The sequence below is a fragment of the Aphis gossypii genome, chromosome X, assembly GCF_020184175.1.
Source record: "Aphis gossypii isolate Hap1 chromosome X, ASM2018417v2, whole genome shotgun sequence".
Taxonomy (NCBI): domain Eukaryota; kingdom Metazoa; phylum Arthropoda; class Insecta; order Hemiptera; family Aphididae; genus Aphis; species Aphis gossypii.
The window spans coordinates 17491850-17508939 of NC_065533.1; the positions used below are offsets into that span (position 1 = coordinate 17491850).

The 17090-nt window shown below is 24.6% G+C and overlaps 1 long non-coding RNA gene across 3 annotated transcripts; it reads left to right on the top strand.

The window, feature by feature from the left end:
- The first annotated feature begins 2722 nt into the window (after nt 1–2722).
- Nucleotides 2723–15051, top strand: LOC114121938 (uncharacterized). Of its 3 annotated transcripts, XR_007605556.1 has the most exons (7): nt 2723–2868; nt 6531–6571; nt 8342–8579; nt 11256–11432; nt 11540–11687; nt 11827–11993; nt 14841–15051. It is a non-coding gene; the product is annotated as an uncharacterized LOC114121938 (long non-coding RNA). The 3 variants fall into 3 exon arrangements; XR_007605555.1 differs by lacking the exons at nt 2723–2868; nt 6531–6571; nt 8342–8579 and adding an exon at nt 9890–10043 and having other exon boundaries at nt 11271–11432; XR_007605554.1 differs by lacking the exons at nt 2723–2868; nt 6531–6571; nt 8342–8579 and adding an exon at nt 9892–10043.
- The last annotated feature ends 2039 nt before the right edge of the window (nt 15052–17090 follow it).

Consider the following 17090-nt stretch of genomic DNA (forward strand, 5'->3'; position numbering starts at 1 on the left):
ACGTCGGGGGACGGAAAGATTTCCGGAGTCGGTGACGTTTGGTCGTAAACGACGCGCACCTCGGCGACGAATTAATTTATTCCAACCGTCATCGTAATAATAATTTATAATATTGTATTAACGTATAATATTATTATCACCGCCGCCGATGTAGATAAGAGACAAATATTGTTATCAATTCGCTCTCGCGCGCGTACGGGCTACGGACGGAGGGAAGGGGGAAAGATCTGCCGACCGAAAGCACGCTCGGTACGCGCGTTGGCGGTACTCCGAAGCGGCGTGGTCGGGACACGGCGTTATCAGAGGCTTGGGCGCGATCCGTGTGATTTGGAGTGGCCGTGCCTAGCGCCCCCGCTTTTAAACTATGCCCCTGACGACTACGCCGACCGAGCGTTCGGGCGGCGTTTTCGAGTGCGTTAACGGCTCACGCGAAAAAAAAAAAAAGGCCGTAGGCGGTTGGCAGGCCGGTGGTAAGTCGGCGCGAGCGGTCCCTCTCGCGCGAAACCAGTGTGACCTCCGACACGATAACGGCGATCGGCTCCGTTCATTGTTTTCACGTGACGCTATTAATAATGATATTACCGTCGACTGTGGTAATTATTATTTTTGACATTTTTTGTTTTCGTTTTTCGTGTTGTTACGATTATTGACCGTTTGTTTTTATAGTTTATTATTCTTATGGTTATTACTTAGTTGGCTTGTAACATCTCGATTCTTGACGTTTAACGATCAACACGCACAAGTACTATACTATGGTAAATAATATATTTTCATATTCGTTTTCGAATTGTTTTCCCTTTTCATAATCGAATAATCGAAACTGTGTATGTGACGCAGCTTTCGAATTTGTATTGAGAAATAATGTATAATGGGATTTGAATTTTTAACGGCTTTGTATAGTTTTGACTTTGGAAGCAAAACGAAATGTGTGGAATTCGATCGCTATCGTTCGACAAGAAAATTCGATATAGGTATAATAGTTAGACAATTTCAAATACTTAATACTTATAAGTAGATTGAGGCAAAATATTTTAAAAATTATTAATTATGTCTAGAAAGTATTAATACTTAATATTATTTAGTGAAAACTAAGAAATAAACATCATTATAAAAGAGAGTCCGTCGTTCTCCTCAGAATTCGGAATCTTAAAAAGCAGCGAAAAGATATTTTAAACCGAAATCCTAACTTAACAACTTAATATAGTAAATATCCTATCATTAGGAATAAAAATGGCAATTTTTATATTAATAATAGTTAATTATAATAACGATTTACAGTTATCTAATAAAATTGTTTGTGTTGATTATCATCGCAAGCATAATTTTTTCTTAAGTAATTATTCAAAAAAATTAAATTATTTATGTTTTTATTGTTATTTTAAATAATGCCAGTATTAAACTGAAAAATGAATGATTTTAAACGACTAAAGATTTCTCATCGACAGTTTTTCCAACACCACAAAATTAAAATTAATATAGAATATAAAATGTAATATATATTATATTACAATTACAAGCTCAGCTTTTAAGGGGTGCTGCAATATTACCAATACTTTTGTAAACTAATGTATGAGTGTATGACTAGTATGAATATGATACTCTATTGTTGCGATAAATATATTGTAAATACTAACAATTCTTCAGTTGTTTTGCAGTAATTTTTTAAATTTTTTTCTCGAAAACTACTGGACAAATAGAAATGGTGTATTTAATATGTGGGAGTGGTGTATGAAACTTTTTGAGTTTTTATACTGCTTTAAAAAGTTTTCTCAGAAACAAAAATACACCCTTTGTTATGAAACTAATGCTTCTATTCACTCCGCTCAGAATATTAGTTTTTCCCGCAGATATTATACAAAGTTATTTGTGATTAAAACTTGTGTTAGTTTTATCAACTGGTGAAACACTATGGTTATCAAATTGAATAAGCTTTTATGTGTTGTATTTTTATCGTAAATTCATCATAAGACAACTCGGTTCAGTAAAAAATTATTTTACGGATTTAAAGCTTAACATTAATCACTAAATACTTTTTTCTGTATAAAATTTGAATTTTACAAAAAAGTTATGTTAATACAAACAGATACTGGGTATATTAAAATTTCCAATATTATAGATACCTACCTATAGGCTATAAAAGTATACTTTAATATACATACGCCATATACATTTAATATATAATATATTATAGTCGTTCAATTTGTACTTCATTAATCATATATACCTAAAGACAAAGAATAATATACAGGTATAATAGCCAATAGATAGGTAGAAAAGAATCGATTTTATAGTTTAATACATCAAACATATTTTGATATTTTTCCGTTTGATTAGATTTCAATCATTTTGCATATTAAAGATAGGTACATAGAATCTATTTTTTATTAGAATTTTTCCTACGAAAAAGCAAAAAAAAAGACTTAATACGTCATTCTAATCAGTATAATATGCTTATATGCATCAAATTCCATTAGTATTTGAAAAATAGATGTAAAACCTAAGAATAGGTATAACGAACAGATATTTTTTTTTTTTTTTAGTATAAAAAGGGATTTTTGCTATTATAAGTCTTTATAAGTATAATATATTATATAGTAATGATACATATATCTATAATACCATAATCCAACTCTGTATCCGATTTTTATTTCAGATCATCTATAAATCGAAATTTATCAGTCACGATTTATGTTTCTATTATAAAGTTCTTAAGCTGATGATGATGGATTTTAAACAACATATTAATTATAATAAAATTCTACATTTAAGTAGATAAGTAGAATTATTTTAAATCAACGAATTCAGCTATATTGAAGAATTTGAATTTAGATTACTATCTGGGACTAGTAGGACTGAAGGCTTCTTTGGGTAAGTTTATAATGATAAAATCGTAAAGTATTTGATGTACACAAATAGCCAAATGGTATTTAAAAATATCTATAAATCATTTGATTTCCAATTTTCTAACAACAGTCAACTATAAACTATATTAGTTAACAATCAGACAATCAGGTACCTTTAAAATTCTAATCTATTGATAAATAATGAGTTTATAAATTTAATTTTAAAGCATTAGAATTTTATTTATATGTGTTGAAATATTTTTGTTTTATCAACATTGATCAATTTGATTTCTATTTAAAACGGTCAAGAATTTATGTTATGGTAACTGCCTATAATGGTTTACTTGTATATTTTTCCCTCATCAGCCATGGACGTAAAAATAAATAAATAAATAATGAAAGTACTTATTTACAACTTTTATTAATACCCATAAAAAGCTATGCAACCATCACGTTTGTTAGTGTAATCATAACTGCACTCCGTGTAAATTATGAACCTAAATAATAACTATGTAGGTGTAACCCATATGATGGCATCCTTAATAATGTTATAACGATGAAAATGTAAACATATTTTTTCAATATTTTCCGAACTTTCAAAACTTGTGAATACAATTCATCGAACATGACCTCAATTTTTATTTTTATTTCTTGGAACTTACAAATCATATAAAACTGTTCATTATGTAACTACATGGATAAGAAATTGGAAAACAAGACATTCTCAAATAAATATACTGACAATCTAACATTTAACAACAAATTAGTACAACTAAACCGTCAAAAAATAATTTTAAAAAACGAATTAATTTGCTTATAGAACCATCGCAATCATCGGATACTATTTAGTATTTACAATTCATTGGTATTTATCACAATTAGGCATTGGATTAAATTAGTTGGTAAATTGTTAAATATTTTTAGGTAGCTCCGGTAAATTACTATAGTAAATAATTTAAATTAGCAGGTTATTGCATCAGAAAAGTATACAGAAAATAATATAAGTACATATTATAATATCAGTAGGTAGCTGATTATAAAATAAGATATTTTAATTTTAAAAAAGAATTGTTAAAAAATAAAAATGTATTCGATTATTTTTTTATCATTTAATTATTAACAATAATGAAGTACCTATAAATATATATATTAGTACATGTAATCATTATACATAGAATTATATAAACACGAATAAGACGTTGAAAATTTAATATGTTTATTATTTGTTTAATAGTAACATTGGTTATATAGTTTACTTTATAGTTTACTATGTATAATCAATGGTACCTAATGATGAACAGATTTATCAAAAATAAATGTATAATTAATGCTTTCATTTTATTAAATATTTGTTTATTGATATACAAACAATAGTAAGACAAGAAGTAGCATACTACTACAAGAAGAGGTCCACTCTTTTTATAGCCGATTCTTTTAATAGTTCATTATCTCGAATTTTATTGTTTTATTTACAAAACAACGTGATTTTTAAATACCTAACTAAATTTTTTACAAATTGTTATCGTTATAAATCAAATAGTACGCTGAGCATAATTTTAATTAATATTGGATAATTTTTGTTCGACTCTATTAACAATTATTAATGAGTGAAAAATAAACAAGTAACACTACCAAGCCCATATGTACAAGGGGGTCCGTAACCTCCCCTCCACTATTACCAAAACCATATACATTGTGTTTTTCAGTTTTTGATCGATTATATTAAATATTTAATAATCTTATTTGTAAGACCGGGGCTATACACGGCGTATTCCGCGCTGTTTTCCGTCACCGGTATTCAATATAGCCCATCCTAATTAAAAACAATGTAAAATAAGGAGTTTGCGTTTCTATTACTACGGCGTTCACCCGCCAAAACGCAAGGCGGCCGGTGTTTTCCGCTACGGATGAAAACGAGGCGCATTCGTATTATACATTAGTCGTGTACAGCTATTATACTCCAATATAAACCAATACATTTTTGATTTGACGGAAAACGCTGTGTATAGCCCCGACCTAACAATGCATAACATAATGATACACCACTATTAAAGACTAAAGTGTTATCGTCACATTTAATTAATACTATATTTACTTATTATTAATAAATCTAATTTATCAAATTGTTTAACCCACCCTCACCCCATATTATGAAATCCTGCTCACGGGCCCTTATACTTCTAATACTTATCATTGTTTCTCAATAATATTGTAATAAAATATAAATATTAAAACCGTGTCTTATGGTACACTTATTATAGTATTATGTTTATGATAATAATTTAAAAAACTATACAATTTTGGTTATTACATTTTTAGATACTGAATGAAATTATGAATGTATTGATTTTATAATGATATGTGTGTGTACAGCATAATTTGTCTAAATGATGCTTCAGTTTCAAACTTCAGGGGTGGTTTTCGATGGCAAAGTGAATATTCTTGGTGTAGTCAAAAGTAAGAATTTTCCAACAGTTTTTGAAAAATCGGGAAAAAAAACGTGACGGATAAACGGGAATTTTAATGCAAAACCAGTTTTCAAAAAAAAGTCAATTTTTTTATATTGTTGTAACTCAAAATCTAATAACTGTATAGTGTAGGTATATACTTGAAATTTTCACCAAATTTTTATATTAGCGTTATCTACACACGGTTAAATCTTCAAATTATTATTTTTTTTTTAGCTATTTATAGACAACTGAAATTTTTAATTTTTTTTTAAGTATTTTTTTTTTTGAAATGTAGATAAGTACAATTTTTTTGGAAAACTTGGAAAATTAATACAAGATTTTTTATGAGTCATTTTTATAGTAGTTAAAAAAAATAAAAAATCGTTAGTAAGCGTTTAAAGTTCAAATTTTTACGAAATCTGTCAAAATTGCAAAAATTTACAAGTATAATTTTATAGTTGAAAATTCATAAAAATGTTTGTATTTATATTTAAAGTTAAAACTTTTAACACTAAGTTTTCAATAAGTTTCCCTTCAAACAGCTAGTGTTATAGAGAAATTGTGAAGCGGACAAAGCATCATTATAGGAAAATTTTTTATGAATATCTGAATTCTAAATTTTTACGAAATCACGTACCTAACGTTAACAATTTATATTTTATACCCTCAAACAATTTTAAATATTTGTTGTTATTCAAAAAGTTTATTTCGTAGATACTTGAAAATTTCACCAATTATTTAGGTTGGTATTTTTTTTACATAATTTAATTTTCAAAATATTTCACTTATTTTAAGACTATTTATAGGCATTTGAAATATTAGTTTTTGTTTAGTTTTTTTATAATAAATATCGATAAAATTGTTTTGGCTAAGTCAAACTACTTCCCTCAGTTTACGCTATGGTCAAATCGATGATACAATTTTACACGTGTAAAGTGTAATAAACAATAAATATAAACAATATCTATTTTTAATGAAATCTCAACTACTCGACTAATTAACATTATTTGAATGTAATATGATTTATTGTTTTCTGTATACAATAATTACGTTAATAAAAATAATAATAATTAAATATTTTTTAAGCTTCCAAATAAAGAATTATATATTACTTCCACTTCCCCTTGTGGTTAAGCGAAATGTATAGCAATCTGAGCACAGCCCACCTAATATTATAATATTTTATAATAATTTATTAATATTCAATTAATCTACTGTTATTATTATTGTTTTTTAGATAAATTAGGTCAATGATAGTTTGCAGACAGAACAATACTGGTAATTATTATTTATATGTAATAATATTAGTTAATACAATGTAGATCTACAAAAAATAATGTTGATAATGAAAAACATTTTATTTTAATTACCAATACATTTTATTATTTCCTATCTCGATAAATATATATCCAAGTGGTTTACGCATAATAAACTAAATACGAACGTGTTATGTTTAAAGTCTACATATTATACCTATACATTGTATAGTATGCAAGTAGTAAGTACTTATTGCTACGACCTACGTAAATATTTATAATTCTATATTATTTCGATACACTTTTTTAATATATACCTATGTATATATGAGTTTAAATATTATAATTTATGGCATTAATCTCTTGGGACAATTTATGGTCGTCAGATAATTTAGGGTTCTGCTATGTATAATATATTTTATCAACGAGTTATTAACTATTGAAACTAGCTGTTAAAAAGGTATAATATTTCACCGAAATGATGTTCTAAACTATATGGCTAATAATAATATCATATTATTATTATATAATATAAAAAAGAAACTACACTACAATAGTATATTATACAACAGTATTTTTTTCGTGTATAATTTTGAAGGTTACACGTTTTCATAGATAAAACTGTTTAACTATCGAATACTTATGTTTTTTTTAATCAATTATTATGAAAATACTTCACTATCATTTTTATTATCAAGTGTTCGCAGACCCGCAGTACTGTATAGTAAAACGTATTATTTGTATTTACCTACTTATTTATATTTATACTGAATAGGCACAATAATACAAGCTAGTAGCTATTAGTAAATGGTAAATGGTAATTAGTATATAATTATATTCGGGTTGCGTGAACTTGAGTTCTCAGTTTTTACCATTTACCATTTTCACCAACAGTTTTATTATAATATTTACCTATATATAAATAGGTATTTCGTAAATATAAATATTTCACATATTATCTATAATGTGTCACGTAATATTAAGTTTTAAATTTTAATAATTGTTTTTTATTAAATATACTATATTTTAATATTTATGAAAACCGTTATAAAATGTAACGGTTTGTTGAGAAATCAATAATATAAAATGTACACTTTGAGGTAGGTAACAGTTAACGGACGACAAAAAAATCACATCCCACCAGGAATTCTGAATGCATTGTATATAAACGCGCGAATTTATAATACAGTCTTTACAAATCTTTGAAAGTATTGTGTTAGAATGTTATATGCTTATTCAGAACCAATATCAACTAACTGCAGGACGTGAAACAAGATATATCCTGAAATAAATCATTAAAAGTAATGAATAGTTTTAATTTTAAATAATATGGTAGTATGATTTACTTAAAATTTAAATTAATAATTTATTCAAATTTCTAAAAATATAATAACAATTATAATAAGGAAAATTTTAAGAACCATATATTATATTTTAAAAACTATCTGACAAAGAAATAAAAATTGTATCAAAATATTAAATTGAAAAAAATAAGTTGAAAATGTCAAATGTCTGCTAATAAATGCTTATCTAGTCGTTAAATTTATGTCTGTTGAACTTTTATGTGTTAACTGTTTAATTTTCCAGTATCAATTTGCTGTACAAAATGTTGTTATTTTAAAAAAATAAATGTTTCTATAAAAATAAATTACAGATCAGTGATGATTTGAGGGGTCCATATAGACAATTTAATATATAATATTATATGAACATTTAAAACAACATAATTTAAAAAAATTTTATTTATACTAAAGAAATTTATTATATATAATTATTCTAATTTCATTTTCAGGGTGCCTAATACAGTAGTACCTTCACGTTGCTGATAAATATTATACAGGGCCTAAGTGGCGTATTCAAACTGTATTCAACAGAATAACATTATGGATATTCATGGGCTGGACCCTTGTTCGTACGGGTTCCTCATATTTGAGTCATATATATCAAAAGCAGGACGGAAAATGATTCAATCTAATAATTAGAGGAATTATGTACTTACCTATCATATTGTGTGCATCGATAATAATTAGGTATATAATAATAATAATGTTTATAATTACATTTCTATCACGTAGGACGTAGGTATTCGTATATTGATACCTATTCATAATCATATCATCTATAATAGTTAATATTACAAATAATACAAATGAATAATGATTAATGACTACCTAATTATTTTTCAACAAGAACAATAGCTAAGAAAAGCTGTACAACCAATTTATAGTAGGTACTAGGTAGTATTTATAAATTGTTTTATTCATCTTTGCAGTTTGCATATTATTTTCTAACTTTCTAAGAGTTCTATTTCAATACGAATAGGCATTTTGCTTAAAATAAAGATATTTAGATAAAATTTTGAATTTTCACTTTGTTTGATTAATTCTTAATTTGTAGGTACTTACAACCTACCTACCTACTTAAGGGGCCCGATGCCAGATTTTCATATTTTCCACAATTTTATAAAATTTGAAAATTAAATTTTTGTATGCAATTTTAGTTACCACCTTAATTATAATACTTTTCCACTAATTTACAACCCGATACCTATTTAAGAGGGGTTGATAGGGTGTATTGTATCGAAAAAAATGATTTCACGGGAGTAATTCTCAGGCCTTGTAAGAATTATCGTATTTTGGTAACTATGTTTTTATTTGAAAGAAGAAGACTTCTTACAGGCCATATCGAACTCCGATTTTGATTTTATTCAAAATAATAGTAAAATATAATTTTTAGAAAATTGATTAAAATTGTATTATTTTTGAAGACAGATTATTAAGTTTGAGATTAAAATATTGAAAAACGGAGATCCATGCGGCCTGTAGAATATTACCTTCTATTTGTTAAAAAAAAAATTATGAAATTTGGTTGACTCTACAAAACAGGAACCCTATTCCCGTAGAGCATATTTTTGTGTAAAAAATCGCATTGGCACCGACAGCCTTAAATGTTATATTAATTAACTTAAAATATTTATTAAATTACGAAAATATTGCCAATTGCCCTACTAAGTAAATGATTTTATTAAGCCCATTGCAATAATTGTAGACTTGGGCTTTTTAAATCTTACTTTGAGAAATTAAATACTCTCTATTATAGTCTATAGGTATACTAAATGGTCGTACAAGGTATGAACAGTGAACACTAATTTAGGCCCTGCATTGTTCTTTTATGCGAATGGGATTTTACAACAATTAAACGATTTAGATACTTTTTTTTTACAAGTTACCTATTATATTAGTTACCATTAATATTGATTATCATTATTTTTTCTTTTATAAAATAATATAATGTAGGTACGTTCTTGTGTCATTCTAAATTTCAACTGATAAGACATAGAGCAACAGTGCAACACTAAGTTAGTGATAACAAATTAAACAACATTCCGAATGCTTTCAATAAAATTTTTTTCATGTATTAATATCTAAATTATTTTATTTAAAAATCGAAACAATGGATTCGTCACTTTGAAAATAAAGAACTTACATAAAACGGTAAGTTGTTAGATAAATATATTTTATTAGGCCATTTATACAGGCACCAAATTATTATTATGAAAAACTCGTTCATCAATTCACAGATTAAAATTAAAATTAAGTACCTGGTATATAACTTTCAGCTTATTAAATTAAATATCTCTATATTTATTGCTCTGACTTCATAAGCATGTCATACACATGCACAATCTAACAAGACATGACGTGTCAATGTGATATTGATAATGTTGAGGTTTCCTTTAATAAGTTTTATCCCGTTAATTATTAAATTATTTTTTGTACTCACAATAAAATAATAATAATAATTTTTAAAATTCAAAACTTCTTATCCTCACTTGGTTTTAAATTTATGTATTAAGCTTGTGTTCAACCTTTAGGCTGCGAAAAAGAGCTAAGACATACCCAAGTCCAAAATTTAGATATTAGGTACTAACGTTATATTGTTATTTGTTTTCAAAGAACGTATTCTAAATTATAAACTATAAGTTTATATAATGTATCACATATCCTGGGCCTCCACGCGAGAATACTCAGTGAGGCCCAGTATTCTTATCTTGAGAAATAAATGAATAATAATAACAATATACTAATTTCTTAATTAGTACTTGTCTTACTCCAAGTATCATCTTGATGTTTTCTATTAAAAAATGTTCTGAATACTGTTACATATACTCAAAATCATTGTCAGCTTTAATTAGTTATATAGAAAAGATATTGCTGTTCTCAGATGTCAGAAGGTATGTAGTACTGATTGTAAAATATAATATATTACCATAAATATTCAAGGATATATTCCAATTGGATAATATGTTTTGTCTATCATCATAAGTTTATGATCTTTTCTTATTTATTATTCTACAAAGTTTTCAAATATATTATTTGAGAATGTTATTACTGATCATTAATATTTCTTACCTATATAAAATCGTATTTATCATTTTAATCTACTGAAAACAGTTTATCTTATAACTCATCTACTTCTTCAAAAATTAATAATTATGTATCACAGGTATGCCCTAGTTAGGTTAGGTGAACGATTAACATTTCCAGTATGTTTTAAAAGTGATACATTGCAAAAATATGCATATCTAGTTATTTGAATATTTAATTTTGGATAAATAATATTATAAACTATTTCACTAAATTAACATTATTATTAATTTATTTCTGGGTCACCTGTGGTTGAGTGTGTGTAAACTAATGTTCTAGTGTGCGCGGTTCCAGGTTTGATTCTAAAGTAGTCACAAGGACTCTGGAGTAAGTCGGCCTGTAATTACTGACCTCCCACCCACCCACCAAAAGTTGTCTAGTTAACCAAGAACCATCCTCAATATCTTTTGTGAAATACCACCAGTCTCCCAAAAAAATACTATGTCGTTGAGAAGAGTATGTAAAACCGTTGATATATTATTTTTAATTTATTACTATTTATGTTGTTTTGATTATTGTAGTTGTATAATTTTATTTTATTAATTCTGATTTCAAATTTATAGATAGACAAACAATGTTGGACATGAATGTAACTTGTGTTATTTATAATTCTGGATGACAAGTGGAAAATAATTACAACACAAAATCTGTAAGCAAAACCCTTCAAACGTGTTACCAAATTAAATCATGCATAATATCTTAATTATAAAGGTCAGTAAACAATTATGTTTGATATTTTATTAATTAATAAAAATTTTTGTCATTACAAAAGAGTTTATAAAAGTTGATATTTGAATAGTTTTATAAAGATCATAAATTAATAAAGTAATGGAAGTTTTCTTATTTACAGGTACTTGTCAATCGCAGATACTATAGAATTTTCTAGCAGAAAACTACTTTTATATTTTAGCATAATATATAAAATCGTCATTCAAAGCCAGTATTCAACTTACAAGTATACACTATACAGCACCAAATGTATATTGATGTTTTTTTCATCGATAATAATAAGTAAAAGTGAGAAAGTTAATGTTAATAGTTGATGAGGTTAAGATTAGCTAAGTGAACACAAGGTTGTTAAATTAGAAGTTCATAGTTAACAAAAATAAAATTAACTTGCTACGTTAAGAGTTAATATAGAAAAAATATGAACTTTATTATTTAAAAAACCTTGTTTTACTTTTTTAATTGGTACATGGAACATAATATTATAAAGAATATTTTGTGACTATGCATAATATTATTTTGTCCAAAAACAAGATTGTCAAATTGATTATTTGTACACAAGATAATATTATGCAGGGCATAATAATTAACGTATTAACTTCACTTAAACATTGTACCTAACTAATTAATACCTTCAAAGTAATAAGTTATTAAAAATACCAATGATTAGTATATTAAAATGATGTGTTATAAACTACAGCTTAAAAGCTAATAAACAAAAGAAATTAGTTGCCAAGGCCCAAGAGCATACTGAAAAGGTATAAATATTGAAGTGTTCTTAAAATTGTGTACTTTGGTACCTACTTTTTTTAACATTCTGATAATGATGATCTGAGGTCATCAAGCTGAAAGGTACCTCTTATTGTGCATACACTTTAATATTATAAATTAAAACTAAGGGTAAAAATATCCTAGAAACAAACATCCAATTTTAAAATTTTAGAAAAACATTTTAAAATGTCTTTAAACTCAAATAATATAATATAAAATTGCAAGCATACAAATATATAAATATATTTTTTAATAAAAGATACACAAATTTTGGGAGTTGATTTTATTCATCTATTTATATGTTCAGTACTTTTGTATCCTCACAGGACAAATTCTCTTCCAAATCTCTTATGCGGCTGATTTGGACTTTTTATTTTTGTTGAAAGTTATAGGCAGTAATAAAAATAATAAAATATGCAACATTAAAATACAGCAGACAAATCTAAAATCTTACAGTATGAACTGGGTACCATTGAATTATCACAAATAAAAAAATAAAATAAAGTATAAATTAAAATATTATTATGAAAAATATTCTAAAATTTTTTAAATGCCATTGCTAAGTTTATTAGGAAATAATTTATGTTATTGAATTATTTCACAAAAATAAAATAAAATTTTTCATTTATAAAAATGTTTTTCTATATTATTACAAAGATTGTACTTAAACTACCAATTCAAGTTCTTGAATTATTTTACATTTTATTTCATATAATTTGACTAATGATTAATGTTTGTGAAGTATATTTTGTGATATTATTGCTATTGAATATTTATTTATTTTAAGTACTATTAGTAATACAGTGTATCTATTTTGAATTAATTTTATGAACTAACTTTATAATTAAATATTTGAGTTAATCATTTAATAGTATTGAAAAATAAAATGTTTATAAACTTGGATATTTTGGCTTAAATATTTGATCAATTATCATTTTTAGTCAAATTAATTGTATTAATGATTAATAATGATTTTACTTTAAATTTTTTTGACTAATATAATAAAATATTTAATGCTTACATAAGTACACATTATAATAAAATAACAAAAATAAAATAAAACAGAACAATGTTTGTGTTTTTGAAAATAATTTAAATTATCTCGTCAGAGGTGGAAATCTTGATATTTTGTTAATGTTAATTATTTTTGCTTAAAACCTTTAAATATTTAAATAAGTATTTACCAACTTTATAGTTATTTTTATAGTTTAAAATTTTTACAAATATAAGTACACATAAATATAAATGTATAAATTAATTAACTTAAAAAATCAATCTTATTAAAATTTATTAGATGGCCATTTTATAAGAAAAGAGAAACCAGTACTATGCAAAACCTGTGGTAAATCTTTAATAGAAAAACATTATATTATATACTGCTAAAACTAAAAAAACCCATAGAAATTCCAGAAAACCTATATGAAGCTCCAAACCTACAAGAAAAAATCAAATAAAAGCTATGTACCATGAACAAAAAATTAGTAATTATTATAAAATTTGTTAATACTAAAAAAATATGTATTGTAATGTATTATTATACATTAAAAAAGTGAAAATAATGAACCTTACTTTGTTGTAATATATTAAATTATTAAAACTGTGGATAGTTAAAATATAAATATTTAAAAATAAAAAAAAAATATAATGATTCAGGATTACAAATGATGATAAATATTTTTTGAATAGCTACAACAAATTTTCAAGAATAAACTATTATAAATATACAACATTTTTTTTTTTTTTGATTTTAAAATTATTATCATTATTTTTTAATTTAAAAAAAACGTAATAATAGCAGTATTTAAAAATTCTAACAATTTACTGAAAGTGACAATGCTGCAATTCTTGTTTAGTTAAATGTTTTTTTCTTTTATCTTGAATTCTATACTCTCAATTTTATATTAAATCAGAATTTACATAAATTTAGTCACCATATTATATTATTATGTAATTATGTTAAATTATTTGTGCTTAACATTCTATAATTAATTTTCGCACCAAATTATAATGTGTACTAATTTATATTATTTTTATTTTCATTGCGTTTATTTATTTTAAGGATAAAAATAGTGTTGTGTTTCTAAATAATCTTATCATTAATTATCAATATTGTACCCAGTGTATTTATTATATCTAAATACAAAACAATTTATATATTAATATATCATTTCATTAAAATAATTACTACTAAGTGTATACAGTATATTATATACTAATAAACAATCTTTTATATTTTACAAAAACTAATTATTTATAGCTTAACAGTATTTTGTATTTGAATTTATTTTAAAATTATTATCTATTACCTTTAGTTATAATTAAAGCACTCATAATCATGTAAAAATTAACTTGGATATTTTATTTCAGGTTTTGAACAGTGTAAAATCCATTTATATTCTAACAATATTTAGTTATCTTAAATCAAATTTGACTAAGAAGAAGGTGCTCCACAACTTAACATAATTATTGATAACTATGATTTAGAAGTTGGATACAAAAGCTACTTCCTGATATCTACTGAAAATCAGCCATTACAGTTTATGCCAATTTAATAAAAAAAAAAGTTTACTTTAGTTAATTTTAGTAATAAACATTAATCTTATATTTCCTGAACATTTTTATTCTAAAATAATGTACATTTTATTTCTTTAAAAACTATATAAATAGTATAAAAATTATTTATAGTTTTATTAATAACAATTCTTCATAATAGTTATAGAGCATTACTAACAATTATTATTTATTTATGTTTTAATTAAAATGTGCAATTAAACTTCTTATTTAATATTATTTTTATTGTGTAATAATAGTAATAATATAATTTAAGGTTAATCTGAATTATTATATTATTTATTTTTAAATATTAATTTTAATATCATCATTTATAGCTACTAAACTGTGGTATGATATGTGGGTAATTATTAAAATTGATATTTTCCATGTTGGGAAAAATAAAAAATAAATCATCTTAATTTACTAACTGCAAATAAGTAAACTATCATTGCATTACCTACTATATTTATATTACTTTTTTTATTTTTTCTAAAATCAACAGTGAACATAAAATATTAGTATAATGTTTATATAATATGTTATCTGTACAATACTATACTATTTGATTTTATATCAAAATATTAATAATAATCTTTACTAAATACCAGACATTTAAATCAGAACCATAGAATTTCAAATAAGTATACTTATTCAGTAACACATATGAAATATAGAAATTTTTAAACAATACTTAAATACTTATCCACAAAAAAATAAAATTATAATGAGAAAATAAATTAATGATAAAATAAATCTTGGTGCTGCCAATGAAATGTGTATTATCCAAATTGTGTTTCAGATTTAGTTATTCTGAAAAAAAATAGCTAAATAAGTAATGCCTATTATAAGTTATTAAAATTAATTATTTATAATATTAATGATTATATTTCTATATTATTAGATATTAAGAGGCCTTTGTACCCGCATGTATTGTCTCCGTCTTACACACGTATAACATAGCAAATTTTTGTTCACTAGTTTCAAAAGTATGTTGTTAGTTTTGATATTAGACTGAATTGATCTATTATTTAAAGGTGAAATTATTATCTAGGGCCCCATGTAACCTTTAATGATATTATTATTTTTAAGTAAGTCATAACCTTTTTGAAACTACATTTTTAATTGATCATAACTTAATAATATCAATAAGAGGCTACTTGGAGCTCTAAATAATAATTTTACCTTTAAATTTTATAATAGATCAATTTACTCTAATATTAAAACTAACAGCATACTTTTGAAATTAGTGAACGGAAATTTGCTATGTAGTACGTGTGCAATACAGAGATAACACATGTGGGTACAACGTCATTTTAAGAATCTCAATTATATTTTATAGCATGATATTTTATTAAAAGTACTCTTTTAGTATTCCATCATTTCAGTATATTGTTCTATGTACTTGGTATACACATTTTAATCAGTAATATTCACTCAATAATAATTGAGTAACCTGCATAAAAGTATACAATTATTGATACCTACAATTAACTATGAATAAAATAAGTTACTTATTCTATTTTTTTTATATATATATGAACATATTAACAGGAAAAAATGTCTAAAATAGTGATAATTTGCTTAATTAATCAATAAGTAGTTCATTATTATTACCTATTACCTTTAATAATATATCCTCTACAAATCGAAAATAAATCTGAGTATTCTGAACCAAAATTTAGTATGTCTGATAAAAATGTAGTATTTCTTTAAATGATTTATAAAATAAAACACAAATTATATCATTTTTTTATGTATGAGAATGATAAATATAGAAAAAAAATATTTATTTTTTATATTATTGGAAAAAAGCTTATGAATATTTTCATTTTTATCTTACATACTATGCCAATTGTCAATAATATATAAAAAAAAATAATTAATACCTGTATTTTAATTTAATTGTTATCATTATTATTAATTTATTTAAAACTTATAATTTTAAAAAATTCTTTAACAGGATGCCATTTTTAAATCATAACACAATGTTTATAAAACGTATAACACCATCAATCCTCATTCAACAGAACATATCCTATATTAATATTTGAGCGCATTGACCCT